Source organism: Aotus nancymaae, unplaced genomic scaffold (assembly GCF_030222135.1).
Source record: "Aotus nancymaae isolate 86718 unplaced genomic scaffold, 86718_ANA_hifiasm-v0.15.2.pri h1tg000059l, whole genome shotgun sequence".
Taxonomy (NCBI): Eukaryota; Metazoa; Chordata; class Mammalia; order Primates; family Aotidae; genus Aotus; species Aotus nancymaae.
In genome coordinates, this window is record NW_026988473.1 from 46,648,761 (window position 1) to 46,663,373 (window position 14,613).

Here is a 14,613-nt window from a genome sequence, read left to right on the forward strand (position 1 = left end):
CAGACCAAGTTCACAACAGTGCCCCAAAAAGTGCTTTGTTGTTTTTTTTTCCTCTCCATGTTTAATTGTGAGAAAATAAATACATGTCACATAAAATTTACAGTCTTAACCATTTTCAAGTGTACAGTTCTATGGTATTAAGTACATTCATGTTGTTGTTCAACCACCACGACCATCCATCTCCAGAACTCTTTTCATCTGCAGGAATGAAACTCCATACCCACTAGATAACAACCCTCTCTTCCCTCCCCCCACAACTCCTAGCACCCAATAAGATTTTGCCAAATGAATGAGTACATAAATGAATGAAGATATGAATGAATCTGACTCAATCCTCCCCACAAAAGCCACAAGTACTGTTTCCTTTTGCTGGATTCCTATGGTATTATCTTCACATCTTTCTCAGATTGATTTCAATCCATCTTAAATGATCCTTTTTTGCACAATTATATTCTCCTTCTGGGAAGGAACTGTGACTTATTTGCAAAGTTAAGCTTAGGTCCAACAGCCTGCACTTAGCCTGTCTTGCATATTGCTAGATCCATTGGTCAGGTCTCCGTCCTCACCTTGCAGTTCTGACACCAGTTCTCTCCAGCTCTTCTGGTTTTCCGCCCGCCTCACTGGCTGCTCCTTCTCTTTGCTTATTTTCCCTTATTTCTATCTCCCGCCTCTTATGTCAGAGTGTTCAGTCCTTCTTTTCATCTCCTCTCTGTCACTCCCTTGGTAATCTCAACTAGTCTCCTGGATTCACACATATGCTGATGATACCCAGATTTCTCTCCAAGCCTGGACCCTTCCTCTGAACTCCTGACCAGTATATCCGACTGCTTGTGTCAAGTTAAGAAGTAGATGGGAGCTTTGTGTAAGACACAGTGGGTGTCTCAAACTTAAACATATCCTACACAGACCCCTGGCCTTCCCCTGACCTGCTCCTTCCAGAGTCATATCCGCCTCAGTTTAAGACAGCGTTCTTCCAGCTGCCCAGACCAAAAATCTGGAGTCATTTTCATCTCCTTTCTCTCTCACTCCATATCTAATCCTCACTAAAACTGGTTCTTACCTTCAAAATGTATTCAGAATGTGACCATTTCTCACCACCTCCACCGTCACCATCCTAGATTGCTGTGACAGCCTCCTAATTGGTGCCCTGTTTCACTGCTGCTACTCTTGTAGTCACTCTACCTCCACCCATAGTCTATTCTGAACAGAGGAAGAAATCTGGTGCAACATGAATCAGATTGTGTCATTTCTTTCCTTAAATCCCTTAAAAGCCTTCCCTGCAAGGACGATGCCAAAAGGACGAATATGCTTAAAGCAGACTCGCAGGCCTCAGGGAAGGCTGGGGGCAGGAGAGTCTCCAAGCCAGTGTCCCCCTCTCTCCCACCTATTTCTCCACTGGCAGTCCTGACTGTATCACCTATTATCCGATTTCTCAAAAAGGAAGCTCTTTAAAGGGAGGGAAAAGCAATCAATCAGCTTCCTTTTCCAGCTGGATACCACAAGAAGCCAACAACACTCACACTTCTGAAGAAGCAATACGGTATGCCAACACTTAATAATGTTTCCAAAGATAAGGCCAGCCTTCCAGAGACTCATTCTTTATGCCCTTGGTGGCAGTAGGGAATCCTCCGTAAGACCCCGCTTCTCCCTGCCTCTAGCTGGCCACCAAGTCTTGCCTGCCCGACGTCTCTTAAGACTCTATCCCTGTCCTCCACCTCACTGATGCTGTGGCTGGATATGAAGTACAAGTAAAGTGAGTCAGGACTCTAAGCTAGCTCAGGCCTCATCAGTGCTCCTTGGAGCTATAGTAGTGGCCTCCTAATCAGTCTCGCCACCTCTTGTCACTCACTTGGAATCACAACCCCATAGTGTCCAGAATGATTTTAGTAAAACCTAACTTTGATCAAGTCCCCTCCTTAAACCTCTATGAAGAGCTCCTGCACTGCCATACTATATATTCTTCAAAATCTATTACAGTAAACTGTGGTAAACAGTCTTTTTTATCTTCCCCAGATGCATTTTGTCTGCCTTCTCCTTTAAAAGACTCTGGTCGCCCCACAGGGGTGCAGATGATCCAGCCCAGATTAGAACTCTCCAAGCCCTTTGCAACAGTGACAGGTCCAAAGGCAGGCACATTACCAAGCGGGGTCACTCACAGCCTTTCTCACAAACTGATATCTAGATGTAGAGAAAGGCTCTCCGCCTTTGCTGGGATTGTAAACTGGGGCTGCTGGCAGCTGTGCCCCCTCAGGCAGGGCAGCCTGTCTGCAGTAGAGAAGTCTGATGCCAAAACACAAAGAACAGAAGGCAAGGAGCCAACTGGACCACTGGCAGCATCAACTCGCATTCCAGAAGCTCTTCCTTTTGCGCACTCCTACAGCATCCTTCCCAGTCATGGAACCAGTTAACTACCCACTTATGCCTCAGCTAGCTGGACTCCCAACAGGCCCATCATGCCGTTTTCTGTATCTGTGCCTTTTCCCACGTTGTTTCCTCTGCCCAGAATGCACACTCCCTGGATTTTTACCCAGCAGCCAGACTTCCTCTGTGGAGCCTTCCCTGAAGGGAAGCACAGTTAGTCCTGTCTTCCAGATCTGCTCTAAAATGCCTAGAAAACACCCCTCTGCCACGCTTAGACCCCTCCCTTTGTCTCTGCAATCTCAGAGCTAGCTAGCTGCTCAAGCTAGAAACCTTAGACCAACCAGCTCTCCTTGCACTTCCTCATTGTCCTCACGGACCTTCCTGTCCTTCCTTTCTGCTGCAGTTCTACTGTCACGGCCATGACCTCAAGACCTCCTGCTTGGACACAGACAGCAGCCACCTGGGCTCTCTCCACTCTCCCTCTTCCCATCCCCCTCCCGCTGCTCTCAGGGCTGAGCCTCCACGGCCCTCCTGCACCTACAGTACGGAGGCCTTGCATCTAAACTAGCCCCGACCTATATGCTCCAATTTCCCCCAACCACTTCCACTCCCAACAGGATGGAGCAGGTGCACTTTCCCTGATTCTACCTGCTAAGAACAATGAAAACCCCTCGGCATTCTACGCTAGATGACTATAAGAAGACTCCAAAGAGCAGACTGAAGAAGGTAGACCAGCTAGGGACCTCAGGACCCAAGAAACAACGCAGTAGTGAGCTTCTTGCATTTCCTTTTCTGCATATAGCTCAGACTTGGAACTAAGGAGACCAGCAACCCAAAAACGCCAAGGAGCACAAAGAGAAAATGCCCCAACAAATCTCCCTCTAGCAAGACAGAAAACTTGGAGATAATAACCACTCTATTTCAGCCAAACACCACACACAAAGAAAACCCACAGTCCTACTCACAACCATACCAGCAAAGTGCAAGTGGCATCTACAACAAACCCACAGCTGACCTTACACTTAATGGTGAAAGGCTGATGCTTGTCCCCAAGGCTAGGAACAAGGCAAGGATGTGCACTCTCACTGCTCTTGTTCATCATAGGACTAGAAGTCCCAGCCACCACAATCAGGCAACAAAAGGAAATAAAAAACATACAGATTGGAAAAGATGAAATGAAACAATCCCTATTTGCAGGTGATATGATTGTCTATGCAGAAAATCCTGAGGAATAAACAAAAAAAAAATTCTATGACTAATTAGTGAGTTTAGCAAATGTGCAGGATACAAGATAAAAATACAAAAATCAATTGGATTTCTATATACTAGCAATAAACACATGGATACCAAAATTAAAAATACAACCGCGTTCGCAATCACTGTAATTCGCAATCGTCGTAAAATGAATGGAAAAATAACCTACTCAATTCATTAACACATGCTGGGATACCTAAAATTCTGCTGGGCTGGCATTTTCACCATAAAAATGAATGCCTCGACCCCATTGCTTTTAATAGGCAATGGTTTAAAGAAAAAAAAGAAATAACTATAATTTCTCTCAACTAACCATTGTATGGCTTAGCCACTTGAGGTCCTGTGCCATGAAAACAGGGATGATATATTTGTTTCGCTCTTCAATTAAATAAAATACCTAGCAGGGACCCAGCATCTAGTAGGTGTGCACTATTTGTTTTCACAGCTCATTCCCTGCCATCTCCCTGATGAACTTTCTTCCCCATATGCTCCTAGTGAGATCATGGTCTATTAAAAAGTCCCATCTCTAGTTTCAGCCTTGGCAGGTCATGATTGCCAAGGAAGTACGTGGGAAACAGTTTCCGCTCCCACTCTCAAACACACGTGGGTTGTTACCCTTCAGCAGGGCGTCACCAGTGTCTGCAGATGGCAAGCACTGAAAGTGGCCCCCGGTAGGCACCTCTCACCCACCTAGAGTGCACACTCGGTCTCTCCCATGTCACTCTAAACGAGTCCCAAGGTTTGGCCCAAAGACCCCAGATGAAGTGAGACAATTCCCAGTGCTACCTCACCTCTGCTGTGTGCTAGGAGGGACTCCAGGTGCCCTCCCCACGTCTGACAGCTTAGTCATGAGTGAGAATTGCCCATCTGTGCCGAAGAAAGTACCGCAGAGTAGAAGAGGTTATGTAGGACAAGTCAGGGCCCAGAGAATGCTCAAATATCTTTTTCCAAAAAATTTCCCCTCTTGCTTTTGAGGGTAGGAAGTGAGGCTAATACTCAATATGCAAAGCCAAAACTTCAGAATAATCTTGGCTCCTTTCTTCCTCTCATGCTCCACTATCAATCCTACAGCAAAACTTGCTGGCCCACCTTCAGAACAGATCTGAAATCTAACGGCTTCTCCCCACCTCTACCACCGTGGCTCAGGGCCAGCCCTTCCTGTCACACACCTGGATAACACCCCCAAATGCCAACTTCTCACCTGCATCCCCCTTGCTCCCTCAGTCCACTCTCAACACAGCAACAGCAGCCAGAGTGAGCCCTGCGAGACGGGCCTCAGATCCTGCCGTTCCTCCTTCAACGCTATGTTCTAGCTCCACTTGCCATTCCAAGGCAACCAAATCCTTACAGTGACCTCAATGACCTGGCCCCCACAATTCCGTGCCCTCACCTGCTCCCACTCTCCTCCTCTCCTCCCCACTCCATTCCAGCCACACTAGCAGCCTTTGTCTTGCTGTTCCTTTTGCATAAAATGCTCTTCCTTCAGCCAAACACATAGTTCCCTTCTTCACCTCATTCACTGTGACCCACACCATGCCATGAGTTCACCAGAACCCACTTCCTTTTTTAGGGGGCATATGGCTAGACTTCCTTTCCCAGCCTCCCTTGCAGTCAGGAGTAAAGATGTGACTAAATTCTGGCCAGTGGGTGGGAGGGAAGTATGCTTCCTCCAGACTAGTCCATAAAGACTTCCTCACCAACTACCCTCCCATCTTCTCCCTCACACTCCAGAAGTTGAATAGAAAGGAAGATAAGGCCCTTGAAGAAGGCAGAGACACAAGATAAAAGGAGTCTAGGTCCCTTGATGACTGCAAGGAGGCCTGCCTGCTAACCAGGAGCAGCCACTTTCAAATTTTTCTGCACAGAAGCGCAGTTTTGTCGTGTTGCTATACTGAGATTTGCGGGTTTGTTTGTTAACCTAACAATGTGTTGTCCTTTCAATGAGGTCTTCTTTGACCACTCTATTTAAAATCCTCCCACTTCCCATCTGACCTACTTGCTTTATTTTTTTCCATAGTCTGCATTACCACATAGCATAATATATATTTCATTTATTATATTATCTCTATCTCCCCTCAAGTTAGAATATAAGCTGAAGGTGGGAGTTCTGCCTTTTTTGCCTTTGCTGTACACCCTGGGTCTACAACAGTTCTCAGTCTGTTGCAGACAATCATTTGTTGCCAATGAATGAATGAATAGAGCACATGGACTCCAAGGTTAAAAAGGCCCAGCTGAGGCCCAGCTCTGCCATCTAATAGCTGTGTGACCTGGGGTAAGTTACTCTACCCCTTTAAGGCTCATTTTCTTTATCTGTAAAATGGGTATCTGTAAAATGGGGGAAGTAACAGTACCTACCTCAAAGAAATTGGGAATAATTAAGATCACGAACATAAATCCCTTAGCTTAGTGCCTGGTAACTGCCCAGGCTCTGTAAATGACAATTGCTATTGCTAATCAGCTTGAGGCCAGAGGACAAGACTGGGTTTTGGGCCCTAGCACAGTCAGTGGCAGGGCAACATCTCAGAGAGGAAGAGGCTGAATGGTTATTTACATGCATAAACCCTTCCGGAACAAATCGAGGCAAACACCTAGGCAGTGAGATTCAAGAGCTGCCTAAAAGTTCTCAGTAAATTGCCAACAATCAGAGGAACCTGCCAAGTGGGGGCAGGGGTGATGACAAGTGTATGCGGAGTCTGCAGAAAAGTGCTGCTTGTGGAGCGAGCACCACCCAGATGACGAGAGATCACTTTGTGCCTTTTAAGAAACAATTTTCACAGCAAAGCTCAAGAAAAGAGAGAGGCCTCTTGCATCATGGGGACAAGGTAATAAGGCTATAAAAATGGAACTCAAATAAACCACACACAGAGCCCACATGGGTCCAATTTTCCAGGGAAAATAGCGATTGCATAGCATTTAGATGGGGGAAGTCACACTTGTGCCTCAGCATAGCAAACAGCTTTCAAAAATCATTAGGCTGTGGAAAAGCCACCGGGTTTGCCAAATTAGCAGTGCCAGCTCTCACCTGCCCCCTCTGTCACACTCACCTCTTTCTACAGATAAGGGGACAGGGATAGTGATACTCATCAACAGCTATGATCCCCCAGGAACACAGCACCCTGCAGCCAGGACAGGACCCCACAGCAGCTCCAATCTGGGTCACCTGCTGCTCCTCTCCCCAGGCCCTCACAGCTTTATCCTTGGCCCAGACCTATTCCTCAGGTCTCTCCTGGGATTCTCTGCAGCCCTGGGCCTCACTGACAAACTCCTCCTTAAAGCTCTGTCTTCCTGTGGCCACTCATGGCTCTCACCAAACCCTCCTCCCATTCCCACCTCCCCATTCTCCCTCATCGCCATCTCTGGTCTCTTTTCCACCTCTGCATTCCTAAAGATTGATGATCCAAGACTAAAAATACTGTCAATCTTTCTGGTTCTAGTGACTGTTCTTTCCCCACATCAGAGGCAGGACAGCTTCATGGTCAGAAGCACAGAGCCTGGAGCCAGATGAACTTGGTCTGATCTTGGCTCCACAGCAGTGTGATCTTGGGCAATTAATTCATTGCTATATATCTCAGCTTCCTCATCTGTAAAATGGAGATAAAATAATAGTAACTCATTTGGTTCACTGCGTGGATTAAGTGAGTTACTACACATAAAGCTCTTAGAACCATGCCTGGCACCTGATACTCTCCATAAAGTGCTACTATGACCATTACTACAGGCACCCAATTCTGTAGCCAAATCCCAAACACTGCCTCATGTCCTTCCATCTCCATCACCTCTACTGAGGCCTTTTACATTTGCTAGGAATGTCCAACCTCCATTTCAGCCTGTCCTTCAAGGTGTTGGCAAAAGCAACTAGTTCCATAAAACCTTTCTTGATTCTCCTGCCCCTTAGCCCCACCCTGCCCAGCAGTGAGGTGGAATTCCTCCCTTCTCTAAAATGATGGAGCTGACTTCTCCCAGGGACTCCTTCTTAATCTCCCTTGAATAACCATTGGTTTTAACCTTGCTTTATCCTTCCCACTCCCTGATCATAAACTTCTCAGAAACAAGGGTACATTGGGTACTTTCTCCCTAAAGTTTTATTCCTTGCAACCTTACACAGTGTAAACACTTGCAAAGCTTACAGCCCCGTTCTACCTAATAAGCTACCAGAGACTGAAACAATAAAATCAACAACAAATCAGCAAGTGAGAGGAAGCCTTCCCCATCACTCCAAAACCAACACAGACCTCAGGCTCAAAACAGGACTGGGGACCAAGTCAGTGCTGTCTGTTTGTCAATTTCATTCTAGCTATTTCCTAATGACCAAAAAATCAAATCCTTTCAGCAAGTCTACAACCTGCTTCCACTACTAAAAGGCACTTCCGGAGAGGCTCACTCGCAATTAAGGAGACACGTTTTTTCTCAGAAATCTTATTTACTTTTTATTGCTATACGGCATTTCTAAAAATATCCTTAAGAAGAGATCACTGTTTATTTCATTTTGTTATGTTTTAATCAAATCATCCAACGCAGGACTACAGATCTCTTTGATTTGTGCAGGTAGATTGCTCCTTCCAAGGATTTATTGGCTCCCCTCCACGCTCAGGAACAAACAAGTCACGAGTTACTTGTATACACACAGCCTTTAACTTACAACTAATTTCATGTTACTGTTTCCCTGCTTCTTCATTCATGAAAACCCCAACAAAGATGATTTCTAGCATTTGAAGTAAATTTTTTATATATCCTCATGACATTCTTCTTGAAATAAGAAATTCTGATTCTCTATTAAATCTTGGGCCATTGCCATTAGCTAGACAAATGGCAACTAATGAAATGATTCCATAATACACAGAGATGACTTAATGTAGCATTAGCTGAAAGAGCAAAAATTAGAAGCAATTTAAATGCTCCATAACAAGCTCGTGGCTTACTGAAAACATTCTCTTGATAGAATATTATGCAGCCATCTTAGATGGCCATAGGGAAGACCAGGGGCCCATGGAAAAGGGCTGGGGTGTAATGTTAAGAGTAAAGAGGCCGCAGTGCAAGGTAAAGGCCAAGATCGGGGGAAGGCCAAGGTCAGTTCAGGAATTCCATCCCCAAGCAGCCAAGAGGAATGAGAAGGGAACTCTCCCTGTGTTTACAGAACGAATCCATCTCTGGATGAGCAAACAACTTTCAGCCCCCTCGGACAATCAATGTCAAGCTTGGTCCTCTCCAGTGTGGCTACCAGGCTCTCACCTGAAGGCCCAGCCCTTCCTAAGTCTCTGAGGCTAAGGCAGGAGGGATTTGCTCACTTGCTGCTAACCTAGCAGGTATAGAAAGTGAACCAAGAAACTGGGTACCTCAGCCAAGGCCTGGGACTCCTCAGTCCCTTGCCCTCTGTTGATTCAGTTGAAACTGTGCCGCTTCTGAAGGTACCTGAGAGCATAGGCTCTGCATGCCATCTGCAGGTCTGAAAGACAACTTCATCTCTGGAAGAGAAAATGACTCCAGAGCTTCTATCCCAGTGCCCTGTCCCTAACCCCACCACAATCCCTAGTGTGGAGCCCTCCTGCCAAATACAAGAGGCCAAAGTCATTGCCCTGACATTACAGCCCTCCTGCACATGGCCCCAAACCACCTACCATGCCTCCCAAGGCACTCACCCCTTCCCAGGTATGGCAGGGGCAGCTTTCCTGTTCCTTCTGCCACCCCCAGAAGCCATACTCCCTTCAACCCAGATCCCTCACAGGCCAGCTCAAGCCTTTTCTCCTGCACCCCTTCTCCCCAGCCACCTCCAAACACATGGGTCTTACACTGCCTCCCTTGAATGACCCCAACCTCTCAAAGCCTGAGTAGCCAAAAAGCCAGACTCTTACACGTGAAACCATCAGGTCACCCAGATGCTGTCATCCAAGGGACTCCTCTCTCCAAAATTTGATCTAAATATACCACTGGAGACTCTCATTGAAGTGGTTGTTAAGCTCTCCCTTAACACCTCTTGGGAGAGGGCACAAACGTCAGCCGGCAGTGATGCTGCTGCCAGGCCCCCTCGTAAGGGTCCTGATGAATTAAAGCGCTCTTTCCACTTGCCACAGCTGCCAGTAGCAAGCACTTCCTAAGCTCCAACCACATGCCAGCTAGGGGCACAGACTGCCTGAGATACAAATCTGAACAAGCCAGTCTTTGCCCCACAGGAATTCAGACTCGAACAGGAAAAAGTGTGAGATAAGCCCCACTACTGCAGTGTGATAAATGCCGAGCAGAGAGAGAGAAGGCAAAGTGAAGGGGAATGCAGAGCAGAGGTGGTGATGATTTAATTCAGCCTGAGAAGGAACCGCAGAAAGGCTCAGAGAACGCCACATTTGAGCCAGGGCCTGAACAATTAACAAAGACAACAAAAATACTGGCAAATCATGTATTGGTGCTTCCTGTGTGCTGAGCACTGTACCCAGCACTTTAACTGTGTGAATCCAAACAACTCATTCACTCATGCATCACTGAGCCCCTACTGCCAGGCACCAATCTAGGCACTGGGGATACAGCAGTGAACAAAAATAACACTGGTGCCCGCCTGCATCAAGCCTATGTTCTGTTGAGAAAAAAACAGTAAAACAAATAAATAAGGAAAGTGTATAATATGTCAGATGGTGATAAGTGCTAGAAGAAAAAATAAAGCAGAAAGAGAATTTAATTAGGGTGACATTTGAAAAAAGACCTGAAAAAGGTAAGCTAACTAGCCATACACACCTCTGGGGGAAGAATGTTCCAGGCCGGGGGAGCAGGCAGTGGGAAGAGCTTAAACAGGAAGCAAGCCTGGTATGTCTGAAGAACAGCACGGATTCCACTGTAGCTGGAGCGGAGCTAGAGACGGGCAGGTAGGAGCAGCATGTACAGCTGTACAAGTTGTGCAATGCATAAGTTGGGGAGGGAAGGGGGTGCCACTTATATGCCCCACAATGAGCTGTGCAGAACCCAGCACGATCAACCATACACCATGGCCCTGGGGTGGGAGATGAGGTCAGAAGTATCAGGAAGGTTTGAGGGCCATGCTAAGATTTGGCTTTTCCCCTGACTGGGACAGAAAGCTACTGTGGACAGGGTTCTGAGCAGAGGCCTGCCTTGATCTGACCCCCAGTCACAGGATCACTGTGCAAAGAATGCACAGTAGCACGATGAAACTGGAAGCAGGAGACAGCTTTGGAGGCTACTGCAATCACCACACTCAACTAGCCTTATCCTCACAGTCCTGTGCAGTAGGTTCCATGGGCACTCTTTCACAGAATAAGAGATTGGGCTCAAGAGAGATCTTGTTACTTGCCCAAGGTCACTCAGCCGGGATGGGAAGCAAGAGGAAGAAAGCACTCCAGATGGAATGAACAACCTAGGCCATGGAGCAGGAGCTTGGCAGGGTCCAGCACACTTGGGAAAGGGCAGGCACATGGTTTGGGATGGCCAGAACCTCCCCTGGGGACACATGGGGACACATGGCAAGGGCAGCAGGCAAAGGCCTGTCTGCAGCCTGCCCACCCTCATGCCAACACCCACCAGCAGCCCCAAGCTGGCACTGCTCCCTGGACCGGAGTGACTGCCTCCTAACCCATCACCCTGCTGCACTCTTGTCCTCGTCACCACCAGCCCACAGGCAGCCAGAAGAGCCTTTAAAAACATAAATCAAGTATTATTTTCTTGCTCACAGCACTCCAGAGGCTTCCTATGATTCTAGGCACACAGTAGACCCTCAACTGATGCTGGACAAATGGGCAACCCCTCATTCCTACAGGCTTCTCCAGGCTTCTGTCTCAAAACCAAGGTAAGAATGACTTCTTCCTTTCCTCCTTAGCACAGGGAGGTGACTACATGCTGAGGGGAGCAGGGGGGCTCCAGCCAGGTATAGCTCATTCAGACCAAAGCCAGAGAAGGGAGCCATTCAAGCAAATTAAGGGACCACTTGTGCATTTTTTTAACAAAATTGCTTACTACAGAGCAAACTGGATGTACTTTACCATGCTATGCCTATGTAAGAGGAGGGCTGCAGAGACGCCTGGGCTGTAAAGACTGCAGCAGGCACACTCCACGTGGGAGCCCTGGCACGCTGAGGCCAAGCAGCACCCGAGTCAGAAGAGCTCCTGACAACACTGTCACAGGCAGGAGGACAGTGTAGGTGCTGCCTGAGGCTGACAGAGCCATAAGCACAAGGTGGGACAGGAATGGCTCCCCACTGAGTCTGACTGTGAATTTAAGGGGCAGAGCTGATGGCCATATTCTCCTCTACATGCCAATTATACAGTGAGCCCCAAACTTATCTTGGAAGCTGGGAAAAACTATGAAACTAAGTCTGAAACAAAACTTCACAAATTTGAGCCAGAGAATATTTGGAACAAAAAGTATACACTTCCCAAAGGGTCATTACCACTCCCAGGATTTAAATCTAGGCCCTCTGAGGGCCACATTCACAAGGGAAATATATAAACATGTAGGTACACACATGCATATATGTAGGTACATTTTTAAAGGAGGGTAACAGCAACCAACAGAATGAGATACTAATAAGCTCCCCTTTCCCAAGAAAACAAATAACAAAGAGTCTTCCTAGTAGGCCTGGAACCACTGCATGAATGACTGACTCTCTGGTTAAAATCAGTCTGTGGATGGGAGAGGAGTGAGGAAAGTTCTGAAAGCCAAGTGATTCCCCAGACACCTTCAGAAGGCAAACAACTTGCAGATTTCCATACTGCATCAGACAGGTAAGAGACAAGCTTCAAAGGCTTTGTTCTTTGAAAAGGAAGACGGGGACGGGAGAAAGGGCTGGGAAGGCCCCATCACTAATGTTCGCAGGAGGAAGGGTGCTGAGTGTCCATGGAGTGAGGGTCCTGAGGGTTCCCAGAAGGAGAAGACAAAAGAACAGGACAAACGGCCAAGCCTCTAGACCTGACAAAGAAGTACAAAGGAAGACTCAACAAGGATGCTCAGGGAAACCGCATTAAGTTTGCCTGACACCAAGTTCATCCAGGTAGTCCAAAGCCAAGCAGACAGTGATGCAGAAAGGTCCTGTGAGTGCTGGTAATCAAGAGTTTCAGAAAGGCAAACAGCAAGACAAAAATATTCTTACTGCATGCCAAGGCCAGACTCTGAGCCACCAGGAAAGGGACTGGGGGTGGCTGGGTGATAGGGAAGCAAGGAGGAGTTAATTAAAAATAGTTCCCTGAAAACCCCAGCTCAATATCCTCGCTGGAGGGGCACTGAGATGTTGGTACATCATTAAAAGTTGAAAATAATAGGAGAGAAAATATAAGCTTGCCTTCAGACAAAGCTGCAGCATGCATAAATCTGGACTCCTGTATGCACATTGGCTCCTTGTTCTTTAAAAAAGATGTCTATTTACCTGGGGCAGTCCATAGATGGGCAACTAGAGTGACCAAGAGAGCCAGTCCCTAGCTCATACCCTCAGCTTTTGTTCTCCATCTGAAGGCCCCAGGCTGGCCCAGATTGGCTGAAGGAGAGAAACTTAGCCCTCCCTGGGGGTCTCCTCCACCTCCTCCCTTCCCACCAGAAAGCCCAGAGGACGTAAAAGGAACCAGACTTTGCAATCAGGGATGTAGGCTCCTATCCCAACTCTGGCCCTCCCACTCCTCGTCAAATAGGCACCTGTAACCTCCTCTGGGGCTGTTCTTACAACGTGTAATTATCTTCTTTATTGATTTTCCTGTTAATCCTCTCTCTCCCCTACTAAAATGAAAGTCCCATGACAGCCAAGGCCAGTCAGCCTTGGTCATCAGCCAGCATCTAGAACACAGGCTGCCTGCCACATTGAAGGAGCTCAACAGATAAAGGCATGCCCTGGGAACTGTCTTCAAACACCAAGCAGCCATCTTCAAGAGCCACACCTGAGCCTGCCCTGCCAGCTGTGGGCCAACTGCTGCTGGATGGAGATGGCCCAGTGCCTTCCCCCAAGGAAGCTCAGCCAGCTCAGCACCCCTAGCCCTTCCCTGCAGTCTTGACTGTTTCTCTTCGCCCAATCCCAGGAGCACTGCTCAGGTCACTCACTTGAGCAATGACAAAAAGGAAGGGGAAGCTGCACAGGGACAAGAACAGCAATGTGCTCTATTCAATCTACAAGAACACTGGTGGAAGAAGCCACAGCCAAATCAACACAGTTGTGAACAAGAACAGAGAATGCTGGAAATGGCAGGGGCCTGAGAGAGCCAAGGACCGGGTCATGCAATCCCAGGGTAAGGGAGTCTGGGGACCCTAAGGTACATATGAGTACAGGATAAAGAAAAAAAAAAAAAAAAGGTGACACAATGAACAGGGAACCCACAAAATTCATTTCCTTAAGTAACTGTAATAAAGGCTAGTCAGATTCCAGGAGGAGAGTTACTCAGGACATCTTTCCTAACACATTAGGAGCCCTTGGCTTGTTTCTTGATTTCCAGAAGGAAAACATCCTCTTTATAACAAGTTCCTCAATGCCTCAATCAGAAAAGACTCTGGCTAGGTCTGAGATAGTGTGACAGTTTATAGTTCAAGCCAGGTTATGAAAAATAAAAATTCTTGATTTGGCTTGAGAGTGTTAATTTGTGGGACTAGTTTTTAACTGGTCTTTCATGATGATAAAAGTAATTCACACTCATTGTTGAAAAATAGGAAACCACAGAGAAGGAAATGAGAATAAAAGTCACCTCTAATTCCATGAGGTGAGAACTACTGTTAATATTTCAGTGCATTTTCCTTCATCTAAGCGTTACATTTTAAAAGAGTTTAGAGCACACTGTGAATATAATTTCAATTCCTGTTTTTTTCCAGTAAAGTCCATCTAAAAACACTCCACAGAGTTCCAAGAAAGAAGTTCTTTCCTTAAAGAATAAATAACAAAACGAATAATACAAACCCTTCATGAAGTTAAAAGAAAAAGAAACAACACTGATTATTCTCTGAGCCCCCATTTTCCTACCTAAGTAAGAAAAGTCACTATTGCTAGGCCCAGAAGATAGAAACATTAGCTCTTTTTCGTATCCTCTTACTTCA

At 46.7% G+C, this 14,613-nt stretch overlaps 1 protein-coding gene across 2 annotated transcripts in view; it reads right to left on the reverse strand.

Annotated features, from left to right (window-relative positions):
* BMAL1 (basic helix-loop-helix ARNT like 1) overlaps nucleotides 1-14,613 on the reverse strand; it is a 110,263-nt gene that overhangs the window by 80,729 nt on the left and 14,921 nt on the right. The window lies entirely within an intron of this gene.